The sequence below is a fragment of the Formica exsecta genome, unplaced genomic scaffold, assembly GCF_003651465.1.
Source record: "Formica exsecta isolate Colony F162 unplaced genomic scaffold, ASM365146v1 scaffold218, whole genome shotgun sequence".
Classification (NCBI taxonomy): Eukaryota; Metazoa; Arthropoda; class Insecta; order Hymenoptera; family Formicidae; genus Formica; species Formica exsecta.
In genome coordinates this window covers 762,290-789,485 of record NW_021849477.1, presented here as the reverse complement: position 1 = coordinate 789,485, position 27,196 = coordinate 762,290, and the positions used below count along the sequence as shown (strand labels likewise).

The window sequence follows — 27,196 nt, the reverse complement described above, 5'->3', positions numbered from 1 at the left end:
GAGGTAACACGATCGAGGCAACACGCGCGTTACTCCGGTTTTACGAAAAGCTGCGCGGAAACTTGCGTGTTCATTCTATTTGATGCCGGCTGTCGCATCCGTGCCGCGGAAGCTAATTAATGGCTCATCGACGAGGCGAACTTTATGCGTCAAAACGCCGCCGCGGATTAATTCGCGCGCGGGGACAATACATCAGCACGCGCGGGATTTGCAATCAGACAGACACATTGACGTGATACGTCCGCTATTTTTCTTTTTTTTTTTGTTTTTTTGTCTTATTTTTTTTTTTTTTTTTTTTTTTTTTTTGTCTTTTCTCGTACGCGAATCCGCATCGCGATCGATCGCGCGTAAAACGCGATTTTAATGTTACGCGCGACCCGAAAACTGTAGTAAATACTATTAAATATCGCGAAATATTTCCGCTCATGCAAACATTGTTCGACACGCTACGTTCAACGCTTTAATAAAATACACTCCCATCTTTTTCGGAACGCGTCCATAACGGCAGGGAAATAATCGTTATGGTTGTGAAAATTTACGCGTCATTTCTTATCGTATTATTCGTTGTTTGCCGAATATTGTTCTAAAATACGCAGTCTCTACATAATCCTATAAATACGCGAGTGACGTAATAACGTTAATTCATATTTCATTTCGTTCGATAATTTGTGCGATGGGGGACGGCAGAGAAATTACTTTACCAGATATCGGCATCGAGAATATTTCACCTTTCAAGTATATTATCGTTACTTCTTCAGCTAGTTTTACAATTGCGCGTCCGTAACTTCATCCAGCTATGTATTTACATTGTTATATCGCTCGCAAAAGGGGGATCGAGTTCCGGAGTATAATAAATATTGTCTATCCATCCGTCCGCCTCCGTTTTCCATTAAATGAGCAGAAAGCAGCACGAAGGAAAAAGAGTCGCGCGTGACGTAACTATTTTCTGCGTTTTGTGACGTGCAAATATCCCAGGGAAACGGGCGCTTTAATATCGCGCTGCCGTATGAAAATTTGCCAACGGGCGAAAGTAAGTATAGAGAGGGAAAGCGATTTTAATGTTACGCGCGACCCGAAAACTGTAGTAAATACTATTAAATATCGCGAAATATTTCCGCTCATGCAAACATTGTTCGACACGCTACGTTCAACGCTTTAATAAAATACACTCCCATCTTTTTCGGAACGCGTCCATAACGGCAGGGAAATAATCGTTATGGTTGTGAAAATTTACGCGTCATTTCTTATCGTATTATTCGTTGTTTGCCGAATATTGTTCTAAAATACGCAGTCTCTACATAATCCTATAAATACGCGAGTGACGTAATAACGTTAATTCATATTTCATTTCGTTCGATAATTTGTGCGATGGGGGACGGCAGAGAAATTACTTTACCAGATATCGGCATCGAGAATATTTCACCTTTCAAGTATATTATCGTTACTTCTTCAGCTAGTTTTACAATTGCGCGTCCGTAACTTCATCCAGCTATGTATTTACATTGTTATATCGCTCGCAAAAGGGGGATCGAGTTCCGGAGTATAATAAATATTGTCTATCCATCCGTCCGCCTCCGTTTTCCATTAAATGAGCAGAAAGCAGCACGAAGGAAAAAGAGTCGCGCGTGACGTAACTATTTTCTGCGTTTTGTGACGTGCAAATATCCCAGGGAAACGGGCGCTTTAATATCGCGCTGCCGTATGAAAATTTGCCAACGGGCGAAAGTAAGTATAGAGAGGGAAAGAGAGAGAGAAAGAAACGGGGGAACAGGAGGGACACGCAGGGAGTGTAAGGGGCAAAAAAGAAGGGAGGAGGCCAGGGGAGAAAGAATGGAAAAAATATGATCGTCTTCTTCCGCGAGAACGTCTTCTCTCTCCGCATGTATTGGAAATGCGCCGATCGCGAATCGTTCGCGCGGACGAGGAAGAAAAAAGGAATGCCTTCGACCACGAGACTACAAACACCGATATCTCGCTAATTCGTATTTATCCGCGCGTGACGCCGATTATGCACGCGCGTGCATCGAAATGTGCGGTGGGACTCCGAACACAGGCAGGGGTCAAGCGAATGCAGCGGAATATAAACGTAATCGACATAAGATGAACAATTTGAAGGAAGACTTTATAATTCAATATTATATATATTTATTTATATTTATATAATGTCATAATAGATTAAACTTGATTTGTAATCATAAAATGCAGTTGGCGAATCTGTTTCACATTTCAACCTCGTATTATCGATGTGTACTTATTAATTAGCGATATTTGTAGATAAATCAAAGCAGAATTTATTTATTGTTCATTACGTTACAATCGTACAGATAAAAAATCCGGAAAGTATCGTAATCGTAAAACACACAGTCGCTACTTCCGGCCGCGAAAGGGATTTGAAACCGTAAGCGCGATAAATCGCGAGGATAAATCGTGGTAAATATGATACCGCAAAACGGTAAACAGTAAACGGCGGTAACCTGCCAAGGAAATACGAGGAGGAGAAGGATGCCGAGGATAGAGGAAGGGAAGAGTATAAGGTGCTCGTTTAACCGATAGTCGTGTTATCGACGCGCGTTTTCCCCTCCCCCCCCCCTTTCGGCTCTCTTTAAATATCCTCAAAGTATGTATACCGATGCTAGAGAACTCGATCCCAATCTCCTGGAGGAAAAAGGGGAGGAAGAGGACAGCCATGAAATCTCGTATGTATTAACTTGATCTGACCGAGAGAGATGATTTCACGTGTATCGCGTTTTCGGGCCGCGACTTTGCCGCCGACTCTACTAAAGGACGTCACCCCGGAAACGAGACACCGTAGAAGGTGGAGCCGTTTCTCCGATATATATACGCGAAGAAATTCACGAAGCGATCGGGGAGAGGAGAGGAGAGAAGAAACCGGGAGAGCGGCATTTCTTCATCCTCCCTTTTTATCTTTCTCCTTTTCTCTCCCTAGCGATGCACAGCCGGGCGATAAAGAGAGAAAATAGAACGAGAAAGAGGGTGAGGAGGCGGGGGAGAGATCGAGCGAGCGAGATCGCCGCACGTTGTTTACGACGACGAGGAAGAAGAACCTTTTTCGCCATGGTCGTTTAGAAGGAGGGCCTTTTAACGGCGCAAAGAACGATCCGCGCCGCCTTTGTGCTCCCTCGCCTCGTCCACCAGCCATCGGGCCATTTAATTGTGTGCATCCTGCGCCTCTACTATATCGCGCCCCCCGACCCATCCCTGACTCGCTATTGCCTCCCTTCTTTGACTGGCCCGTTGCGTTTCCCGCGCCTCTATCGTTTCGTCGCGTGTATATTTGGCCCTTGCAAGTATCACACTTCTTCAAGTATTTTGCTACCCTTTTGACACTCGAAACGTTCTCATAGAGATATCGTTATTCGGTCATTACGAATATCAATCATCATGAAGATGATTCTTGTATATAATTATCAATATGTATTTTGTTATTTGTTCATTATATATTTTTTCGACGAATTTTATAAAATTATTATTTCGAACATAAGATGTTCTCTCACTGCTGTCCTACCTTAATCTCGTCTTTCTTCTCTTCCATTACGGCTCGCGTTGCTCTTTACACGCCGCTCCTCGTTGTTTGCGTACGCACGTACGTAACATCGCGAGTTTTCTCATCAAAGGGGAAGTAATTACGTAGGTATCTGTTGTACCAACACCAACCCCGCGCGAGTCCGGGGGCACGGCAGCCGAGGGCAGTGCTGCGTGCGATCGAAGTTACGATTCTCGCGTTCACGATGAAATTTCAGACCGGGCGTAGAGAAGAGGGGGAAGGCAGGTTTGCGGGGAAGCGAACGCGCAGAAGGAGAAAGGCAGAAAGAGGGTGGGTTGTGCAGGGGATGGAAACATAGACGGAACGAACCGGCGCTGCTTCGGGGCTAAACACGCCGGCAGAGCAACGGGACGTGGATGAAGGAAGGTGGGCGAAGTGCGGGAGAAGGAGATGAGTGGTACGGGGGCGGGGGAGGAGGGGAACTTCGTTAAATAATTAATCGATCCGAACCGCCCGACTGCCAAGGATTCCTTCCTCTTCCTGGTTCCGCACAAACGGTGCGTTTTCTGAGGTTTTCCGGGACGACGGTCGCGAGCGCAGGATGGCTTTTATGCATCGAATATAGCAAATACGTTGAATGCATTTTATCGCAGAACGGGAAGAACATCGATCAAAAGACGGCCGAAAGATCTTTCGATCCTTCAGTCTGCGAATTTCGAGATTTTCGCGTCCGTGGATCATTATCGTTGAACGATCTGGATCTTCGGATGCTTTTATCTTTTTTATTTTTAAATTATTAGGATCTCTAGTCTTCGAATCTTTATCGTTAAACGCCGAATCTCTCTCGGGCTCTTTGAATCATAATTATAGCTTACTGGATCTTTTCGATCTTTTTCACTTTAACGTTACGTAATTCCGCTCGCGGGGCGAACAACTGACGGCTTATGGCGCATGATAAATCATAATGATAGTGCGTTATTATTAAATGCGTAATGACATTTATGGACACGTCAGCGGGAGGGGAAAAAATCGCTTAACTATGGCGCCGTTCGCGCGTAGAGAACGATCTGATATTAATGACTCTTCCATATTTTGGACTCATTAATCTCGCTAAAATACACGGTAGCCGCTAGTATAATATGAACGAACCGCATTAACTGCATGTACATACAAGCGTATCGTGAATAACGCACTAGGCATGTATCGCGCTTTGTGTCGACATTCATTGCGCGCTTTCTCTCTCTAGGAGTTATTACAATATTTCAATTTTTAATCGCCCGCTGTATATTATACGGCGTATAATTAATTGCCCGCCGACACATGAATAAGTGAAGCGCGCGCTGCATTTAGTAAAGCGAGTGTAGTTCGTATGCGCCGTTGTAACCACTTTCGAAATCACCGACAAAAGAGTTTACCACCTTTTTTCCCAGAAATTTTGTGGGAATGCAAAAGAGAGAGAGAGAGAGAGCATCCGGTGTAATCGTGGTCATTATCTCGCGGCAATAACATCTTATGTCTCGTGCATGCGCGCGATTGCTGCATAATCCTCTTTACTATATATGGAGATCCTTATCGTATCAATACCGAAAGACATTGTCGTTTTTAAATTTTATTTTTATAAATCAATATTTAACATAATATTTAGTTTTCCGGGACGACGGTCGCGAGCGCAGGATGGCTTTTATGCATCGAATATAGCAAATACGTTGAATGCATTTTATCGCAGAACGGGAAGAACATCGATCAAAAGACGGCCGAAAGATCTTTCGATCCTTCAGTCTGCGAATTTCGAGATTTTCGCGTCCGTGGATCATTATCGTTGAACGATCTGGATCTTCGGATGCTTTTATCTTTTTTATTTTTAAATTATTAGGATCTCTAGTCTTCGAATCTTTATCGTTAAACGCCGAATCTCTCTCGGGCTCTTTGAATCATAATTATAGCTTACTGGATCTTTTCGATCTTTTTCACTTTAACGTTACGTAATTCCGCTCGCGGGGCGAACAACTGACGGCTTATGGCGCATGATAAATCATAATGATAGTGCGTTATTATTAAATGCGTAATGACATTTATGGACACGTCAGCGGGAGGGGAAAAAATCGCTTAACTATGGCGCCGTTCGCGCGTAGAGAACGATCTGATATTAATGACTCTTCCATATTTTGGACTCATTAATCTCGCTAAAATACACGGTAGCCGCTAGTATAATATGAACGAACCGCATTAACTGCATGTACATACAAGCGTATCGTGAATAACGCACTAGGCATGTATCGCGCTTTGTGTCGACATTCATTGCGCGCTTTCTCTCTCTAGGAGTTATTACAATATTTCAATTTTTAATCGCCCGCTGTATATTATACGGCGTATAATTAATTGCCCGCCGACACATGAATAAGTGAAGCGCGCGCTGCATTTAGTAAAGCGAGTGTAGTTCGTATGCGCCGTTGTAACCACTTTCGAAATCACCGACAAAAGAGTTTACCACCTTTTTTCCCAGAAATTTTGTGGGAATGCAAAAGAGAGAGAGAGAGAGAGCATCCGGTGTAATCGTGGTCATTATCTCGCGGCAATAACATCTTATGTCTCGTGCATGCGCGCGATTGCTGCATAATCCTCTTTACTATATATGGAGATCCTTATCGTATCAATACCGAAAGACATTGTCGTTTTTAAATTTTATTTTTATAAATCAATATTTAACATAATATTTAACATAATCAGGATTAATAGATAAATTGATTGTACATAAATCAATCATTCTTTAAAATTTTGCATTTTGTTGAAAAATTAAATGTAAAGTTTTTTCAATATACAACTTTTTTTTTTGAAAATCCTGATTGATATTGTAACAAACACACACACACATACAATGACTAATATTTTATAATATTTTTTGATAATTATTGCAATGATTTTTATATTACCTCTCTCTCTCTCCGTCTCGAATGTATAATAGATAAATAAATTAAATTTCTATTTAATTGTTATTTTTGACTATAAACACAGGATCGCGATATTCTCCGTTTTTGAAATTAGGTTGTTTCTTCCAACACAAATCTCGATCCTCGTGCAAACTCGACATATATGCCCAAAATATCCCGACGTCCGACGCTCTGATTTTCCGAGAAGGACGACACGTAGACGCGATGCGGACGGCAAAAACGTACATGTCGGCTAAACATGACAAGGTGTAGGTGTCCTGTCGGACGCAGGGAAGCCTCGAAAGTTTCATTAATTATTCCATGAAGAAAAGAGTGACGCGCTGTTGTGACGAGACCGCTCGCGAAGTTTCAAAGTTACGTCAATTCAACGATTTCGAACTAACTCTTCGTACAGAGAAGCACGGATGCGTCACTCTCCATGGAAAAAGTTTTCCTCGGCGTCGCCATAATTAGTGAAATTTCCATAAGGAAATCGCGGATATTATAACGCAGTTTCTTCAATAATTTAATACATTCATCGAATAATAAGAACGACATTGCCTATTTTGAAAAAGCTCCTCAGTATCTTCTATTATTTTTTATTTACTCGAGATCATATTATTTTTTGATGATATATCGTCGTTTTTAAATTTTATTTTTATAAATCAATATTTAATATAATAATTAACATAATCAGGATTAATAGATAAATTGATTGTACATAAATCAATCATTCTTTAAAATCTTGCATTTTGTTGAAAAATTAAATGTAAAGCTTTTTCAATCTATTAAATCATTTTCTTCAATTTTGAAAATGATTATATTTCCATATCTTTATTTTAATTACACGACGAAAAAAAATCCGGATGAAGAAACTCATTCCTTATAAATTTGCGCATAATTTTTGTCATTAACTTCAGAGATGAACTTGTAATTACCGTTTCATTTTTCTGTCACTCAGAAGCCGAGAGATAGTCCGGGATTACATTTGCACTTAATGGTATCTCTAAACGATATTGCGAAACGAGCAATAAATCTTGATAAAAAATCAAGCTTCGTATTACACAAGATATCCAAAGTAAAATTTAAATCTTTATTTTATATTAGTCTATATTATTTTAGACGAGTCTCTGAGTATCGGAATGTATAACGACAATATTTATGTCTGTATTTATAGTATATTATTGTTTTTGTTTAATTCATGTAGCCTCGATACATCAGTCTACAGTTTGTTGATATACTGATAAGTCGAGAGCTCATAACAAATCAATCAGTCTGCTCGGGGCTGTCGAGCGAATAGTATTTATTCCCGTAAATCGCCTTTATACCTTTTTTTCCGGATCTCGTTGATATTTCCTTGTGCCGCGAGGTTCTTGGCAAGATTACTAGAGGCATTTTCCTCTAACAGGATGCAATCATATAATAATTGAAAGTGAATCGAGACAACACGGCGCCACAAACATGACAGATAAGAGACGAGAGGGGGAAAGAGAAAGAGAGAGACTAGCTTTTTCGGCGTGCACACGGTAGGTTAAGTCGAAGCCGGCAGAAGTTAGCCAGCGTGCGAGCTTTTAATTTAAAATCCGATTCACCCTTTGGACCGATTTACCTGCCGTTACTCTACGCCGCACGCTTAATTTGCGGTTTCCATGGAGATGCAACGACTCTGTGCGAGTGCATACAGTCGGACAGGGGAGGAGCGCGTGCGAGCGGAACGAGAAATGATAAAAAGAGAGAATAAGCCGTTTGATGTAGAAATCAATAAGGCCGAATTTGTAAAAAACAGAGACAGAGAGAGACGCAAAAACACGCCCACCGTATGCATGCGCGCGAGCGGAATGTCTGGGACGGAAAACACCGCGAGCGAAAATAAACGAAATGAGGAGTACCCCAGCATCGGAGCGTGATTTACATTGACAGTGACGAGTCATCTCGGACAAAGCCACACACATACATGTATAGGCGAATATGAGCGGTTTCGCACAAAGCGACGCGGCGCCAATAAACCTCCTCTCCTCTTTTTAGCGATTTCTCTGTGCGTCCGACCTATTTTCCATCGCTTACAAGACATATTAACGCGATCTTATTGTTAAGCAAATTTTCAGCGAGTCGCGGAACCGATCGATACTCGCGAGTGTTTGAGAATCAAAATTTAAAAAACAATGTGTTGCAGATTCGCCGTCGATAGATTTATCGGATCGAATATAATCGACAAATGCTTTTTTGTAAATTTGCGGGTTCGTATTCTTATTTATATTATGTGGCCGCAAAGTTCAGGAGTATAAAAAGGCCGATCTAAATCTCTTACGATAGAGAAACATTAGAATTTATTTATTTATTTCGTCTGATTAGAATACATCAGCAAAATTTCTACACATTATATAAAGAAGATTACGCATTCGGAGCGTTCACCGACAGTGACGGGAACCATTTTCTAATGACGAGCGTTATCCAAGTGAATTCTGTAGACATTAATCGTTCCGTTTCGCAAGAGTATCGCCGTTCGATTCGTCGCGAATGGCATCGTTAAAAACATGAACGCTTAGGCATGGCATCCTCTCCAGCGTCACGCCATAACCGGACGTGCTACGAATTTCTTATATTTATTATGACTCTGTTATAAAAACGGCAGCAGGTTCGTCCAAATGGTGAAGAAGCAAATTTAAGCTTTTGATGCAAACTTTGAATATTTTTGAGCGAAAAAGGAGATAGATGTCGAGAACTTGCAGCTTCACTCATACTTTCATATAAAATGCCTTTCTCTCTAAATATTTTATTCTAAATATTTTTATGTTTAGCAGCCACACATAATAAAAAAGTTCGGTTAGTCGGAAAACGAGAAATTATTTTACTTAAAATTTATGTTGCTTTTGAGTTCTTTTATTATTAATTACAATTTTGTTAACTTTATTTTAGCAAGTTTAATACCCATATTGTTTATTAAAATAATTATTTAAATTGACGAACTCTTTTTATAAATACATAGACATGACATGGCAAATATTCTCAAAGATTCTAAAATTTAATTTAATTCTGGTTCACCCGCTCTTCTTGAAAAATCTTTGTTTTATATAAAATTCTGTTATATAAAATTCTGATTCTAAATTATTTTATAAATGCATAGCTCCGAGTTTGGTTTATCCTCTCGATATTCCGAAACATCGATTACTATTAACATCGTCAATCTTTTCACGTGCTCGTTGCTTGAGCGGCGATTGCGTGAGTTTACGTTTACGCGGATTGCGTATCGACGATGTTGCGTGACTTTTCACTTTAATCGCGACAGTCAAACGGATAGATAATTTATTCGCGCGGTAGACTAACGATTGCAGGAATAGAAAATTCGAAGCTTCAGGAGAGTTCTCGAATAACCCGATCTCTTGACCTCTCGCGAATTTTCGCGGGTGGCGACTCATCTAACGATTGTCGGTGACTCGGCAAAGTGCGATCAGGCCATCAATTCCGAGCTACGTCATCTTTTTAAGGATGTACGTGTCATATATCAAAACATTGACAAAAGCATGAAAATTTCGTAAACTGTTTTACTATTTCTTCTGAATATCTATGCAAAACCTAAACACAATTGTCTTAACGATTTGGAAATTATTTAAGTTTAAAGTTACTATTGATTCTTATAGAAAATCGCATATTGTAGCACTTATTGACAAATTTGACAAGAAAAAAAACATTGCCAACGAAATAAAAATTTTCACATGTATTAAGAAAACTCTAATAAATATTTGTGCAAAACTTGATTTAGATCCACTTACTCGTTTAAAAGTTATTTATTACAAATTGTAGGAAAATATTATTTGTCTCTCTCTCTCTCTCTTTCCGCAAATTATTCGTTTTTTTTTTGTTTCTTGCAGTTGATTTCAGGGGGTATCCACGATCAAAAGTTTTTGTCATAAATTAGAAAAAATATTAATTACAATTTTCTTTTGATGCACTTACTCGTTTAAAAGTTATTTATTACAAATTGTAGGAAAATATTATTTGTCTCTCTCTCTCTCTCTTTCCGCAAATTATTCGTTTTTTTTTTGTTTCTTGCAATTGATTTCAGGGGGTATCCACGATCAAAAGTTTTTGTCATAAATTAGGAAGAATATTAATTACAACTATTTTCTTTTACGAAGACGTTAAAAACTATATTATTTTGTGATACTTTAATTCTTTTTATAATCCGGATTTATTTATTTGATTTTTCAAACAGTATAAACATAAGATATATATATTTTTTTTAATTTTGACTGTTTTTTGCTATTATTGTACAGTCAAAAAATCTTTAAAGTATGCCTTGCATATACGCGGCAGAAGCGAAACGACCGCCGAAAAGAAAAGAAAAGGAACGCGGCGCCTAACGTTCGGGGCGTCTTGGCTACCTTGAGCGTCGCGGAAAACGAGGCAACGAAGATTTATCCCCCGGATAATCACCCGGAATGAATACTCGTTGCCGGTCCGTGCGTGATAGATGGTGTTCCGGTAATGAGTCCGCGTTTTGGTAATGCAACCGATAGCACAACGATGCAAAGTGTTTTTTTTTTTCGGTAACTCGTGATATTCCTTTTCATACTCTCGTAAAAAATAATCGATTCACTTATTACGCAGCGTCATTTTCTCCCGTGAAATCGCGACTGGCTAGCGGGAATAAACAGCTACTTACTTATCCATTACCAAACTTAAATAGCACACTGAGAAAGTATATATTTTTTAATTAATATGCATCATTTTATTTTATTTCTTGTCATCTCAATTTAATGAAACATTCGAGTTTCTTTTTTTATTTTTTATATTATTTATATTATTTATTATTATTTATATTTTTCACCGCAGTTAATTACAGTTTAATGTTTTTCTGGAAAAACGATCTTTCGTTCTCTCTTTCACACATCGAAATAGCTTCTACAATTAATTTTTATAAAGCGCTAATTTATGCGAAGCATTATATATCTCTTTATTTGAGGATTATATTCACTTTATTCTATTCTACCGTCACATTTCCGAGTTTCCATAGAATCTCTGGATCAAGAACTCGTCCGGAGCTTGAGGAGAACGCTTCGCGTAAGCTCGCGTGAATACAGAATACTTATTCGTCCCGACGGTTTCCTTCTTGCGCGCCTCAGAGAGGAGTTTAAGGATCAAACACTCCTCTCGTGCGTCTCCCTTGGCGCCATCGCGTACTTTTTGAGACTTCGACAAGAGTTCGCGACATGAAAAACGGAGAAAGTATGAGAGAACAGGTGGCAGGGAAAGAGAGGCGAATGATGTATTAGACGCGATACTTCAATGCCATTTTTATACATACGACAAAATACCGAACCGAAATATTATCTACTTCTCGTGTATATATATATCCATGTCGCGAACTTGTACGAACTTGCGTTCTAAAACACTGAATGTATTCTCGTTCGATATTTGTACGAGATTTATACCTGAAATTTGCTTTAGCTATATAATTTTAATAACTGCAGAGGGTGAAAACATGGTAATGTGTTTTAATCTCGACGACAGATATTTATTAAGTAAAAAAGGGAAGTGTGAATTGCAAAAGGAACATACAATATTTGTGAATTCCTCGATCCCGAATTTTCGCGAAAGAAGACTCGCGCGCGTAAATTAGCGATTTCGCATAATTTTCATCAAACTAGCCAGATCGATTTTCCCAATCGCGTTGCGCGTGTCCGAACGTGAACGGAAACACACGGCGCGTCGTAGCACGATTTCCCTGTGGGAGCGACCGAGACGGCATAGGAAAACAGTAATCACGGAATAGGAGGTGAGAATTCGAGGCACAGAGAAAGAGAGAGAGAAGATGTTGGATCGAGTTGGGTTTGTACTGTAATACGAGCCGCAATGCATACAAATGTCATTTCCACTTCTCGAGAAGCGACTTTGCTTCCCTGCTTGCTTCCTTCCTTCCTTCCTTCCCTCCTTCCTTCCTTCCTTCTTGTTCTACTTCCTTCCTTCCTGTTGTATGATTCAACTATTATTCTCTCGCTCGGATGTTCCTTACTTACGCGTTCCTATCGCCACGCTCTATCGGCTAGCGTGCTTGCGGGCGTATCGAATCCAGTAACAATGAGACCTAACATCGGCTACCGAATTATGCACTTACTCCTTCCGCGGGCGATAGAGACGATGTTAATAGAGGCGAGAGAAAGCAATGCTATCGTCGCCTCTCTCTACCTCTATACCAGTAATCGAGATCGTCGTCGCCACGGAATCGAAATCCGCGAGGACATTTTCGTCTGTCGACGTAGCTGCAAGGGAAACGCCGGAATCCGCCACGTATCCTTGAAACGACAATGAGTTTCTGGACAAAGGATACGCGTCCTCCGCTTAGCGAGCGAAACGCTTCCTCCGTTTTCGAGCGATGGAGAAATGCGATGGCTCGCTCGCCGAATAATGAAACTCGAAGGAGTCGCTGTAAAAGATTTCGCGCCGCTTTTGTCGATCGTCGTACCATGACATTCCGTGATAATGGTATTTTTATTTAGTCTAATTCATCGTAGAATTCTTCATAAGTCTCATTAAAATTAACATTTCACACTCGCACAAAATTGACCTGAGAAATTTATTTAAACTCAATTTTGAAATTATTTAATGTATTTTAAATATCGCAGCATTTATAAATAGATTTAAATTCATCTCGATTTAAAATATACTTATATACAATATAGTGCATATGAATAAAATATAATCTTAAAAGTGAGAAAATGTATTTATCTCAAGCAATTATGAATCTCTAAAGATTGCGTATAAGCTGTATAAATAGGCGGAATGTTCCCTTATAGCCGCCGCTATTTTGTATAATGAAGTTACGGCTCGCTATTATTAAGTACATGATGTACCGCGGTTTACGCATATACGACGTAATGAGTGTCATAAAAGAAACAATGCGTCCAGACGGCGCGCGAAGCATCGAATGCAATGTCGTGCGCGCACGAGTCGCATTAGCGAGGCGCGCGCGTCTCCCCCGGGGGAAAAAAAAGAATGGAACAACATTGCATTGAAATGGGATTGTATCGCAGGATTCAAAGGCAGCTCGTCACGCGGTGCGTAACGAGATGTAATGCAAATCTCTGTGTTCTTCGCTTTTGTCGCAGTATACCCTCTTCCTCTCTCTTTCTCTCTCATTCGCAAAGACATCTTTTTTTTTTTTTTTTTAATGCGCAGACCATCCCGATTTATTTCAACAATATGCATATATTCGTGTGTGGAAACGATATTTTTGTATCAGAAAGAAAATTATATTGAACTCATGCGTGTGAAACCAGCGTATCATTTTATGGGGGGAAAAAAAAAAAAATAAGGAGTCAAATTTATGCAACGTCTTGCTTTATCCTACGATATTTTTCATATCAAATTTTTTAAGATTCTATGGAATATATAATAATTCTATATGAATTTTTTAGAAAGTGGTCGACCTTCGAAAAAAAAAAAAAAAAATATCGATTAGAATGAAATAGCAACGAGCAAACGTTATCAAGATGAAAAAGTTTTAGAATTTTGTTATAGAATAATTCTTTGTGTAATTTTGTGTGCCTCATTATTCACGATTTTCTAAGGATGCGTAAACTAGCATTCTCCTCGATCAAGAATGCGTAATAAACCCATTTCTCCAACAGTCGCTCTAAATAGCATGTTAACCGCTATTTTAGAGGCTAAATGGCACGAGGGAAATAGAGCCCCTGGCAGTACGGGAGATAGTTTCTCACTACTTAGTCTTATCCACCGGAAGATTCTCATTGTCAGCATGTGTTACCTTTAACGGAGGAAACTCCGCTCAACCAACATTCTGCAAAGAGTCAATTACGTCATTTAAAATTGAGGTGACAATGAGATAAATGTTTTTGATAGGAAATATTAATTAAAAATTAACAATATTTGACTTGCATCATTTTAAAACAGCGTTTTTTTTTTTTGCTAGGAAAAATAGCTGTTTATTTGTCGCTTAAAATTTGTCGCGAGAGATTCGCGAATCCGTAAATGGAATTCTTCGGACACATGTTCGAAACGTGTCCAAACCTCTTCCAAAGTATTCTCTCAACAAATCTGCGTTTAAGTACACACGTGAAAGACAGATGAGCCGGTTTATTGACAGAGAACCTCGCGGCTAAAACCTTACGTAAACGTGCCGTTGCATAATCCACAATCCATGTTGGAGTTAGACGCGCGGTGAAAGATCTCAGTAACGTTGCAACGCGAGAACACAACCGTGGATGCTGACTGTAAATGTGTCTCTCACTCTCTCTTCCTCAATGAACATTCCTCTGCCTTTTGTATGTTCAAATTTGATTCCTCTCGCGCGGTCATGCGAATCGTTCATTTCGTCAACATTCAACGCCTGTGATTTATTCGCGTCTATCCTGGCGCTTCCTGATGCTGTATTACTCTCGCCGTAAACGTTTCACGAAGATTTCCGTCTAATCATTCTTTACGCGGTAATAAGGGACTTTAAGCAGTATCCGTTTCTCATTTACCGTCACGACCTGCTCGTATCAAGATAACTGTCGGAATGAAAGGTTAACTCGTTCACACGCGTAAATCTCATACGCAGATTAGTTGATAATAATACGTATTTTGTGGAAACGCACGCGGAAAATTAAAGGTGTAATACTTCATCTATAAAATGACATCGTAGGAAATGTTAAAGAGCGCGCGACTTTTTTCGCGCAAGAATTCCAATGGCTTTATTTCCTCTATTGCCGTTGCACACAACTATTTTCCCCTTTTCTTTACATTTAGCCTCGCATTCATTCCGTGAGGCAACGCGTGGAGCAAACGAAGGAAAGCAAACGAAGAAAAATCTCGCGCGTTTGACGATGGCGTGCGACTTCTCGCTCGGAACTTGGAAGAGTTTTCTCTGTCGCGTATGAGAGTTCCGAGAATCGCCGGGTGAAAGAGTCGCGACGTAAGCGAAATGGGGTGTGCGGAAACCGAGCACGGAGAGAACCTACGTGGCATGGCAATTGGGATGCGGACGAGGAAAAAGGGCCAAGGGAGAGAGAGAGAAAACCCGGTCGCGTCCAGGTCGCGACTTCATTTGGTTGCAGGCCGTCGCGGTGTCTTTTTTTTTCTCCCCCTCCTCCCTCTCCTCTGCCTTTTGTATGTTCAAATTTGATTCCTCTCGCGCGGTCATGCGAATCGTTCATTTCGTCAACATTCAACGCCTGTGATTTATTCGCGTCTATCCTGGCGCTTCCTGATGCTGTATTACTCTCGCCGTAAACGTTTCACGAAGATTTCCGTCTAATCATTCTTTACGCGGTAATAAGGGACTTTAAGCAGTATCCGTTTCTCATTTACCGTCACGACCTGCTCGTATCAAGATAACTGTCGGAATGAAAGGTTAACTCGTTCACACGCGTAAATCTCATACGCAGATTAGTTGATAATAATACGTATTTTGTGGAAACGCACGCGGAAAATTAAAGGTGTAATACTTCATCTATAAAATGACATCGTAGGAAATGTTAAAGAGCGCGCGACTTTTTTCGCGCAAGAATTCCAATGGCTTTATTTCCTCTATTGCCGTTGCACACAACTATTTTCCCCTTTTCTTTACATTTAGCCTCGCATTCATTCCGTGAGGCAACGCGTGGAGCAAACGAAGGAAAGCAAACGAAGAAAAATCTCGCGCGTTTGACGATGGCGTGCGACTTCTCGCTCGGAACTTGGAAGAGTTTTCTCTGTCGCGTATGAGAGTTCCGAGAATCGCCGGGTGAAAGAGTCGCGACGTAAGCGAAATGGGGTGTGCGGAAACCGAGCACGGAGAGAACCTACGTGGCATGGCAATTGGGATGCGGACGAGGAAAAAGGGCCAAGGGAGAGAGAGAGAGAAAACCCGGTCGCGCCCAGGTCGCGACTTCATTTGGTTGCAGGCCGTCGCGGTGTCTTTTTTTTTCTCCCCCTCCTCCCTCTTTATTTTCACGCGACGCGTGCATAATGCAACTCGAGCTGCTAGCCGGGCGCGTGCTTATTACGCCATATATGCATAACAAAGAAAAACCTTCGCGCGGGCGAGGACGACGCCAGACACGTGTGTCGTTTGCCAAATCGCGTTATATACGGCGTTCCAAATGATCGGGCGCAGCTGGCCTCGAGCGAAATTCTGATGCCGGCTATTTCCCCCCGCTTTCTACCCCGTAGGATAAAAAATCTAGATAATCTTCAATCTCCGACGCAATCGATTCGTGATATATAATTTATGTGAAGGGGATTAAGATGTTCGAAAAAGTGTACGCTTCTGGATATGTGTTTTCTAATCTTTTATTTTACAAATGTTGCGCGAATAAATATACGGTATATATGGTAGTTTTCCACGGATCATAATCGTTATGCGTATTATGTTAGACGTTTATATGGGATTTAACTGCGCGGTCAGTTCAGAAGCGATGAATGTTAACGAGGGTAATGGCCTCGTGTACTTGGACTGTATTAAGTACTTTCGCTTACACCGCCAATTAGAGGTTCCGCAGTAGCCCAGCGGGCTATCCGCTCGAATTTAGCGGGTATTATGTAAATAGCTGGGCAAACTGGTGAATCAGATACGAATTATCCAGACGCGCGCGGAGTGTTAGTCCGAGCACAATTACGACGAACCTAGCACAATTACGGCGAATTTTGATACGTCTGTCTTGTCGGATTCTTTTTACACGTAGCGTTTTAACAAGTCGCGAAGAGGCGAAAGATGATCGCGCTCGAGTTATCGATTAATCGATGGCAGTCACGCACAGCAACGGATAGTGATGGGAGGATAATTATTCGGACAATCGCGTTATTGTTTGATAGCCGTGTCAATTATCCCGACCGAGAAGCGGATAATTTCGCGAATGCCCGGCGATCGGATAACAATTTACCGACGCTGATGAAAACAAGTTACGTCGAGAGACACAAATTTGTAAGGAACGTTTAATAAATTTCAAACTGCGATATCGAGATAACATGATCGCGCAGAAATTCATTTAAGGCGGATATCTCTTTCAAATGTCACTTTAAGATAATTGCATGAAACACACGTAATTTCTTTTTCTCGTTCGATAATTATACGCAAGAGAGATGTATCTCGAGCAAAATACTGTTTCTCGAGTTTCCAGAAGCATAATGCTTTTGGAGGATGGATCACCGAAGATCAATCACCGCTGTTTCGAAAACGACCAAAGTTCTCGCGGCCGCTTTGTCATGGCGACGTTTCATTCTTTCCGGAACATTTTTCGGACACCCGTTGTACACACAATCGACGCCGGTCCGACCGCGAGCTTTTCTACTAATCCCCTTGCAGCCACGAAGGAAACGACGTAAGTTTGTGGAAGCCGTAAAAATCACGAGATGATATAAGATCTCTCGGTGTACGCCCTTCTTTCCCCTTTCTTACCACCCGAACACGTAGTTGGTCTTTAATGACTCTTCGGGCTAAAAAAGGAGACTTCGGAGTCATTGCACGGCAGCGTGGAACGATGTGCATGCAACTGCAACGGCGCCGTACAGTGGATACGGATGACCATTGCCGGACATTCCCCGCTCGAGACTGCTCGTCTGGTGGATCTGGAGGCGACAACGTGAGCCATATAACTGCCGTCTGTTTGCAATAAAGGTGTCGATTCGCGATAGCTTATCGCAGATGCTTATCTCCGCGGCCGTGCTTGAAATTTTAGCGATTGTATTGATAACAGCGTGAACAGTAATATAAACGCCGAGGAGTTATCCTGGATCTTTTTACGTTGCAATGGGCGAAGTGTCAGAAATGTGCTTCCAAAATCTTAGATTTTAACATCTTTTTCGCGTCGAAATTTATATTGACTTACGATCTTTTATTTATTAAAACAGTGAAGTGTAAAAGTTTAAATATTTTTTTAGAGAATTTCGATACATCTTATCCTTCTGTTTTCCTTGATTTACGTTACGATGGACGTAAATTGGTTATAATCACGACGGCGATAAGATTTCGTATTGTCTGGCGGGAATGAGGAGCGATTAATTATTTTGCCGTGTGATAAATTGCAGAGAGTTTTTAGTCGGAAGTACTGGCCAAACTGTACGCATCATCTCTCCCACCGGAACAGGAGCTATCACGTAGGTGATTTATGGGGGATTCAAGTACAAAACTAGTAACAAGAAGTTCTTCTATTTATTAGAATGCATTTATGCATTATTTAACCGATTATTACTTGCTACGTTTATTTCGCTTTGAGATAAGACTGCGGTTTTCCTACAAAATGTAAATGGCTAGCAATTTCTATTTAAATATTTTGAGTGTTATATATACTTAATTAGATATTTTATATATCCACATACTTATACGACGACGATATAATATATAAATAAATTTTGCATTAATTATTTTAAGATGTAAAAAATTTATTGAAACGTCGAAATATTTTATAATTTATCTAGTCGTTTTTCCTGTCAAAGAAGAGAGAGTTTGTCTCTCGCACTAAAGCCGGAAATCTTTATAATCACTGTTAGAGGACATAAATCTGGGAGCCTTGATCGAAACGTACACCTGCGGACGAGGCGGTTCGGCTCGTAATTCTTTGGCTTTCCGGCATCTCTCCCGCACCGTCGTCCTCTTCCTCGAAGGCGACAAGAAGCGTGACTCGCTCGACCACGTTCGCGAAGCGTGTTGCTCGCGCGAAGAGAGAGAGTCGGCGCGCATCGAAATTCTTGCTTGACACGGCAACGCGTTTCACAATGCTATCCGGCGACTTCTTGCGCAGTTCCGACTTTATTGTCGATGAAATTTCGCGACGCGCATCTACTAATATCCCAAAAAGGCTGAGACTAGCGAAAAATGCGCGAGACACGATCTTGGCAGAAATTTTTTTATAACGAAACAATTCTTTTATAGCGTCCGCGCGCATACACGCACACACGCACACACACATCGAAGCCGGCGTGTTATTAAAGTTAGGATCTCCTTTGCATACTGAAATCTCGCAAATTGATCCTGTTTGCAATTTAAGCCACACCCCGCTTTCGAAACTACGACGAAATGTACGTCTTTAACGTTTCGCAAATATTTCGCCGAATAGATTAATCGTGGTGTTTCCGTAATCCTCTTGCGAGAATATTTCTTCTTTAAATTTTTTTGCATCTTTATATCACGCTCGTAATTATGGGATAATTATGGAATAAACGAGTTAAGGCGATTCTATGAGAGAATCGATAAGGAGAAGAAAAAGAGGGGGAGAGAAACGAGAAACGATCGAATTGTGATGTTAATCGGATCATGCAGCGGCAATTCTCAATCTTCTTCGCGGATGCCGCGAGTTTACGCGAACGAAATTCCGAAACTTTGTTCTGCGGTTCTCTCGTATTGTTCCGATCTTCGGTCTTTGCGCCGTATCGAGTATACGAAAAGACGAAGCCGCAGAGAGAGAGAGAGAGAGAGCGAGGGGGCAATAAAGCAAAGAGAGAGAAGATGAGGGAAGTTGGGCTTAAGGGTGGCGCGGTCGTGGCTGCGGTGCTAATCGGATTCCCGGCGATGTTCGAATCCTCGGAAATGAATTAGTAACGAACTCATATATGCGTGTATACATCGCTCCGATGAGAAGCTTAACGTAGACAAATTCAAGAACAGAGCAACAGGTTACAGGCACAAGCCGTGCCTGCGAGAAGAGAAATGTTCATTGCTGACGTCTCGCGGCATCCTCGAGGGGGAGGACGATGACGACGACGACGACGACGACGACGTTGGACGCCGATGTCGTCGACGTCTCCCTCGTATTTGTTTGGCATACAGCTATTCCCGCGCGAACACGACCTTTTATTCGAGGGGTAGACAATAATGGAAACAAGGGGAGAAACCAAACTGATCTCGACAGACGATCGGTTTCCTTCTGGGCGGGTGATGTTTAAAATGGGACGTTAAAGCTTCGCTGTGTGACAAATGGAAATGGTAAGTGAATCGCTACGGTTTCAGAGAAGCTCGTGGAACTATTCAGGTTGCGATCTGTTCGACACAATATCCTACGTGTACGGATTGAGTAACCATCGCGCTGCGTGTGCGTCGTCCTATTATATTATTTTATTATATAATATCATCCATTTTATCACATTTTAATATTATTCTATTAGATTGCTGACTTTTCCATATGTTTAATAATGGTGACTGTTCATTGACTACCGTGACTATAATTTTCTACTATTTCATCGATTCTCTGCGATATTCAAAAGTAACAGATCTTTCGTAATAAGACGTGACGCAAGATAGACATTCAGCATGCTTGTGAATCTGACAAGTTAGACGAAAAGACACGTCGAATTTGTTAACGTCATAATACGGTAACACTAATAACGAAGTGTCTCAAGTGGCGCCGCGTTGTTATTATATTGTATAGTCGCGTTTCCTATTCTCAATTTATCTTTTGTCGTCAGCTTCCCATCTCCTCCGCGTTACTACTTTTGCAATTTAGCTATTCGCCATTTGTTTTACGAGTTTACGCTTTGCGATCCCGCGTGGAAAATGGAGCTGCGTGAAAACGTGCTCCGCGTGCCACGAAGTTTCTTGAAACGCTAGCGCGAATGACATAGGATAATAATAGAAAAAGTGTTTACTCAAAAGATCGCATTCGATTCTTTGTTGAAATCCCGTCTAAAAGATCCTGTACGAAGGCTCGTTCTCAACTATTTCGCTTCTTAATAAGTAAATAATCATTCGATTTTAATTTCTATATACTAGAATGTATGCGCATTCGCATTATAAATGTGCATTTAATCCGTCTCACGAAATAATTTTCAATTATACTTTATAATTTAAAAAAAAAATAGTATATTACAAGAAGAAAAAAATATATATGACATATATACATATAAAGATTTAAAAAAATAGTATATTACAAAAAGAAAAAAATATATATGACATAAAAACTGTCAATCTATATATCCACTTACATAACAGATAAATTAATTTTGGTTCTCTCTTGTAGCTAGATGAATAATGAGTGAAAAAAGAAATCAAGCTGCGAATTGTCGATTAAGTCGATCGTTCTCGAAATGAAACGGCGCGGCGCGTAACATCAGGTATAATTGGCGGCCGCGTTTCTTCTCTCGGTGAAACGAGATCTCGGAGCGATGCGAAAAGGCAAACGCCGGCAAAGGGGGCCTCCTCCTCGTGTACGTACGAACGTATCGTCGCGTCGGTCGCGCATGCAGAAGTGAAAGTTCGAGGCTGATGAACGATATCGCGCTCTCATAATGTCGAGGAGAGTCAAAGGAGCGTATAATGTGGCGTGTAACACGCTCGGTGCGCGTTCTCGTAAAAAGAAAAAAAAAAAATTCGTACTCCGCTCAATCGCCGAGGAGAGAACCGAGGATGGATTTTCATCTCGGCAAATTTCAAGTGCACTCGAAAAGTCGTCTTTGCGCGAGAGTCACGCGTTGCGAAATAACTAGCTCACTCGTTTACGTCTAGCCGTTTGCGCTTCGAGTTATCCGTGTCGAGCTTTGGTCGAGCACGTGACATTATGTCTCAACATTGTAGGTCTCGTAAAAGGTCCAAGATCCGTATTCATTCCTCGCATTCAACGTCCAACACCGCGTTCTCATCTTTCCTTGTACAAAAGATTCGGAAAGAAACCGAGGTAGAAATATTAATGAAACTTGCTATAGATATTCGCGAATTCATCGAATACCCCTGACGAGAACGAAATAATCACGTCATGTCGCATAACATCGACATATGTACATAAACGCCCAAGTATCACGGTGGCTTTTAAGTCTTACGCCGACTTGTATGAATGAACAAATCCGCGACGATAGCATCTACATACATGCTGACGGCCCGAATGCGAATCATTTGGCAACGAGGTCAATGTCGCGCGAGCGTTTTCTTTCTACTCGACTGCTGGAGGCATTCAGACATTATGCAATCGGGATACGCGATCCGGACAGACGGACTGGGATCGTAGCTGTCGGCTCGTTGCACTTCTCTGCCATCTCTGGATTTCGATATAATAATCCTTTATTTATTATAAAAATATGACCGTATCAGAAAAATAGGATTAATTCGAAAATGTTGCGAAAATGACGAGTAATCGCTCCTGTAGAATTATTCTGTTATAAAATAATCCGGCGGCGATAAAATTAGACGACCGATACGTGATACAACAATGAGAAAATTATTTATTCGTGCGTGTAGGAGTACTCTGGGATAATGAAGTCATTCTCTTGGCAGCGAAAAGAGAGGAAGAAACAATTTATTTGTATTTGGTAGGAAAGACGCGTTCTATCCGCGCTCTCTCGCGAATAGAAATAATAGTAATTTTGAGCGTCGATTTTCTTCGTAATGACACGTTACGGGAAACGGCAAATTGTGCGCAATAAAATATTAGAAAGTCGATTCTGCCTCAGAAAATCTCGTGTAAATTAATCGTAATGCTAGTGTTTTAACAGTGACTCTCAAGAAGATATAATAGTATTGCGTAAACTGTGGATTTTTATATTCGCTGGAATACACAAAAGAGTACGAATCTATCGTCGCGCTTTCCGGAATAATTCGTCGTGGGAAATTTGATTACGCGTTTACTTTTCGTCCATCAAGTTTTAATCGGCTTACCGAATCATACCGAAAAGGTTTCCAGTTTTGTTAACCACGCCGCGACATAATCGGATTTAACACTTTGGAGGCGGGACTACATCTGCACACCTGCTGGGACAGCAGTTCAATTATATTAATTTTTGACAGCGTTCCCAATACGCGTCGTTAACGCTCGGCGCTCTCGGCTGCAGTGTAATCAATGCAAATTAATTGCTTGAATTTCCCTAGAGAAAAGATGACGAGTCTCTCTTCTTTTTCTCTTTTTTTAGCTGTTAACACAAACTTTCGTATTCCCCTTATTATCGATGTATTATCGAGAGGATTGAAGTGAAATTTGCTCTCTGGAAAACTTGGAAATTTCGGACGGTTTAACAGACTTGGCATTCTATTCTCGATAACTCGCGATGTATTATAATGTTATCTTAATCGTACCGGCAGACTCTGAGAGAGACTTACCGCGATATGATTCTCAGTTTTGCCGAAAATACGCGAGCAAGGATCAAGTGGATTGCTCTTCGGGATTTTCCCGCGCGCGAGTTTAAACATCGTATTTAAATTTCCCGTTCGTGAAACGTTACGGTCTTAATAAAATGTAGTTATAAGGTGCGAGGTCTGAATAGCTCAGTGGTAAGAGCAGTTGCCCGGAAAGCGAAAGACTCGGGTTCGATTCCCGATTCAGCCACTTGTACCTCGCATATTTTTTCAGACCCGCAAATGTTGTTTTCTAACAATTATTTGTCGGGCTGAGGAAGTGTGTAAACGCCCTACACAGACACGACAGTGCCGCTGCCACGGAAGAGATGGATGCTTGGTTCGTGCCTCCTCCCGCCTTAAATCCCCCCCTCGCTTCACTATAAGGAACGTGCTCGAGAGGTCCACGGGTGCCCCTTGCAGTTCCCTTATTCTCTCCCGTGTCGCAGCTTCCGGCATAAAAATTAAATCAACGTGGATTGAGAATAAGTCATCCAGCATTCTCGCACGATCGAGTTCCATCCAACGTAAAAATTCCCTGATTGAATTCCGAAGAGTTCGAGTGAAAAAGAGCGAGAGAGAAAGACGGGGAGAGCTATACGTCCCGACGATACTTATTACTTTCGCGAGAGAAAGAAAAGGGCGCCAAGGGTGGAGGTATGGGGGCCGGTCGGCGGGTTGGAAGCGACGGGATTCAACGGCGGCAGTAACCCAAGGCTCTAAAACTAAAGCGGCAGCTCTGACAATTTCGATTTTACTGTCGCGTCCCTGATCCCCTCTCGTCACTGGAAAAAGCCCGGACGCTCTACCCGGGGACTGGCGACGCGGATATTCACGTTCGGGGTGGTTCATTCGCATTCAATCGCCACCGGTGATTGCCGAGTCGAAATACGTGTAAACAGATAAGCGTGTCTTTGCAGCCGAAAAATCGATGACGTCTATTCGATTATGGGCAACAAACGGTACGTCTTGTTCGATGCATCGTCTACTGACTGTAATTTTGTAAGGATACTCGCTTTTTCAGGGAAAGATATAAATTTCCTGTTATTTGAAAAATTAAGCGAAAAATTCATCATTAAATTCATGATACTGTGAAAAGGATTGTGTAAAGTTACATATAAAAAGTTCGCTATTTCTTTCTCAATTTTACAATCTAGTAGTTTTTCAGTTAATTTTGTTTAATTATATACAAATTTTTTTTTCACTCTGGATTAAGTTACAGGGGACAATCAATTGGATAAATGAAAAAAAAAATTGCTCGTGACTTTTTTTTAAGCATCTCACGCGAAAATAATTGTATCTCGAAACAATTTCTAGAATTATCGCGATAACGACTAGCTCGCGACAAGTCGATGACTAACGGCGAGGAGAAAGTCATCGATTTTCCCATCGAAATGCGGACGATGTGCCTTGACTCTCAGGCCACCCTGTACATGCGCGTGAACACTAAAGCCTCCTACTCTTTACGGGGACTGTTGCAATTTCAGTTAATACTATAAAACCTTCGGCGTACGTACGACGCCTGCGCCAGAGCGTAGAAGTACGTCCAGGAGGGGCACAGCAACTATTCTCGAGACGAGAGAAGGAGAGACGAAGGCGTACGCCCCTGGGCTCGTCCGGAGTTGTCGATGGAAAGCTTCGCTTTATGGCCTTTCGTTGATACCGGTGCGAAAGTACTGCAGCGAAGAGAGATCCTCCTCGCAGCGAATCGGGATACGTAATTCGCCGCTATTATATGCATCCGCGCGAAAATCGGAGGCTGTAACAATCTCGCACGGTTTGTAATAATCTCAATTTCTAATACAATCGAGAGAAATTCAATCTTGATTATAAATCTCGAGCGAAATTTGATCGTGCGAGATTTTTACCCTCGAGAATATTTTAAGGAAATATCTCTAGCTTTAAGTGAAATATTATTACTTGTTCTCTGCGCGATATATAATTCACGGAGAAAAATTAACACAAAATCTGGCGGGCACTTAATAGGAAATATATCGGCTCGCGTGGCTAAGAAATTTATCGGATGCTTTACCGGCTTTTCATCAGCGATAGACGAGGCAGTGAATGAAAAACCGATCGACGGGAAATATTCCGGCTATATAGATGCATTCTATACGTGCTGATATTGACTAGGTTTGACGACGTTCTGCATTTATGGTATGAAGTGTGTGAAATCGCATCTTATTGAAATGAGATTTCCCTAACTGTGCGCTCATCGGCATTTTATTACACCGATTAATTGTTTAGCGATTTAAATCGCTTTCTCTTAGGTTTCGATGTTAGATTCGCTTGATTTGCGCATCATCGTTTAATACATTAACGTAATAAAAAAATTCCGCTGTATTATAATAATCGCAAATATCACTTTAAAAAATATATACATATAAAAAAATAAAATGTGTTAAAATTGTTAATTTAGTGATTATTGAATCTATTAAAGTAAAAAACGAAATTCCGGAAGTCATTAATAAGCAATCTTGTGACTTGCCTTGCGCAATCTCGTTAATTCGTTCCAGCTTTTGACTTGCGCGTATTTCCTTGTTGCGTAGATGTAAAAATGACTCACATTTAATCCGCTCGTCATTCGCCACGCGGAAAATTTTTGCCCGCCCCGTGGAAAGGCAAGTAACCTGAAAGACCGGTTCTCGCACTAGGCTCACTGCGCAAAATGATAGATTAAATTCGGCAGAATCACAGATTAATGCAGCAAGATCTAGCGGCGATAATATTATGCAATATTCAGCGGCTTGAAATTTACAAGTCATTACGATCCCGCATATTATTTTAACCGCGTCGTTTCAAAACGCGCTACTACGTTTAATTCAAGCCAAAATAACTCTTGGCTTTACAAATAGAAAAAGACGATTAAATAACTGAATTATTAATCCTGCAATTAATCTGAGATTGACTCGAGAATATTCGTAAAATATTAATAATCTCGATATCAGAAGAACTAAATTTTCTTTCGTCTTATCCTCAAGTTCGTGAACTATGCGACAGGAAAATAAAAAATAAAAATTGCGCAAAAATAAAGAGGAGGATACCAACGTAGAGTCAGACGGGAGTGACGTGACCGAAGGAGAGAATAGGGGGAGTAAATTGAGACAGAGAGAAGTGTGTTTGCACCTTTGCCTTTCTCGGCGAAGGAAAACGCCGATTCTCTCGGACCTTGCTTAGAGTTTGCACGTGCTTGGTCAGTCGGTCCTGGAATTAACGTTATTTCGACAAACGCACGAGGTGGTCCTGCCTGCTTATCGGGGCGCCGCTCCGCGTTATTCGGCTCTATATATTTATAGGGGATGGTTGCTCCGCGTCGAAAGGCACGAAGCGGACGTTTTGTGTTCCGGGAATTTTCGATCCGCGCGCTGCAAAATTCGTTTATCGATCTTCGATCGACACGTCGATGCGACGATAAATGTATACATCTCCGTCGATGTTCCGACTTGCACGTCGTCCTCTTAAAGTGATTTCGCGAATAAGAACATGAGGCGATGTAGGTTTTGATCTCGAAAAAATAAGAGGAAAATCTTGTTAACATTACTTGCGAAAGAAAATATAGTTTTATCAATTTTACTTCGTATATATAGATCGTATATATAGATAGCTGAAAAGATTGTCGTGCAACTCGTCATGTTAATGGTCGATGATATCGCAATCCGGTTCAGCGAAACGGATCGTTCCGATTAGCGAGGTCTGTCAATCGTTCGAGATCATTAAAGCTTGTTCTCTTCGGTTCAAGGAGAGACGAGGGGG

At 41.1% G+C, this 27,196-nt stretch overlaps 2 protein-coding genes across 5 annotated transcripts in view; one reads left to right on the top strand and one right to left on the bottom strand.

Moving 5' to 3' along the window:
• LOC115235369 (RING finger protein 17-like) overlaps positions 1-27,196 on the top strand; it is a 147,449-nt gene that overhangs the window by 98,722 nt on the left and 21,531 nt on the right. The window lies entirely within an intron of this gene.
• The window catches only part of LOC115235378, a 58,345-nt gene that overhangs the window by 18,349 nt on the left and 12,800 nt on the right, over positions 1-27,196 (bottom strand). The window lies entirely within an intron of this gene.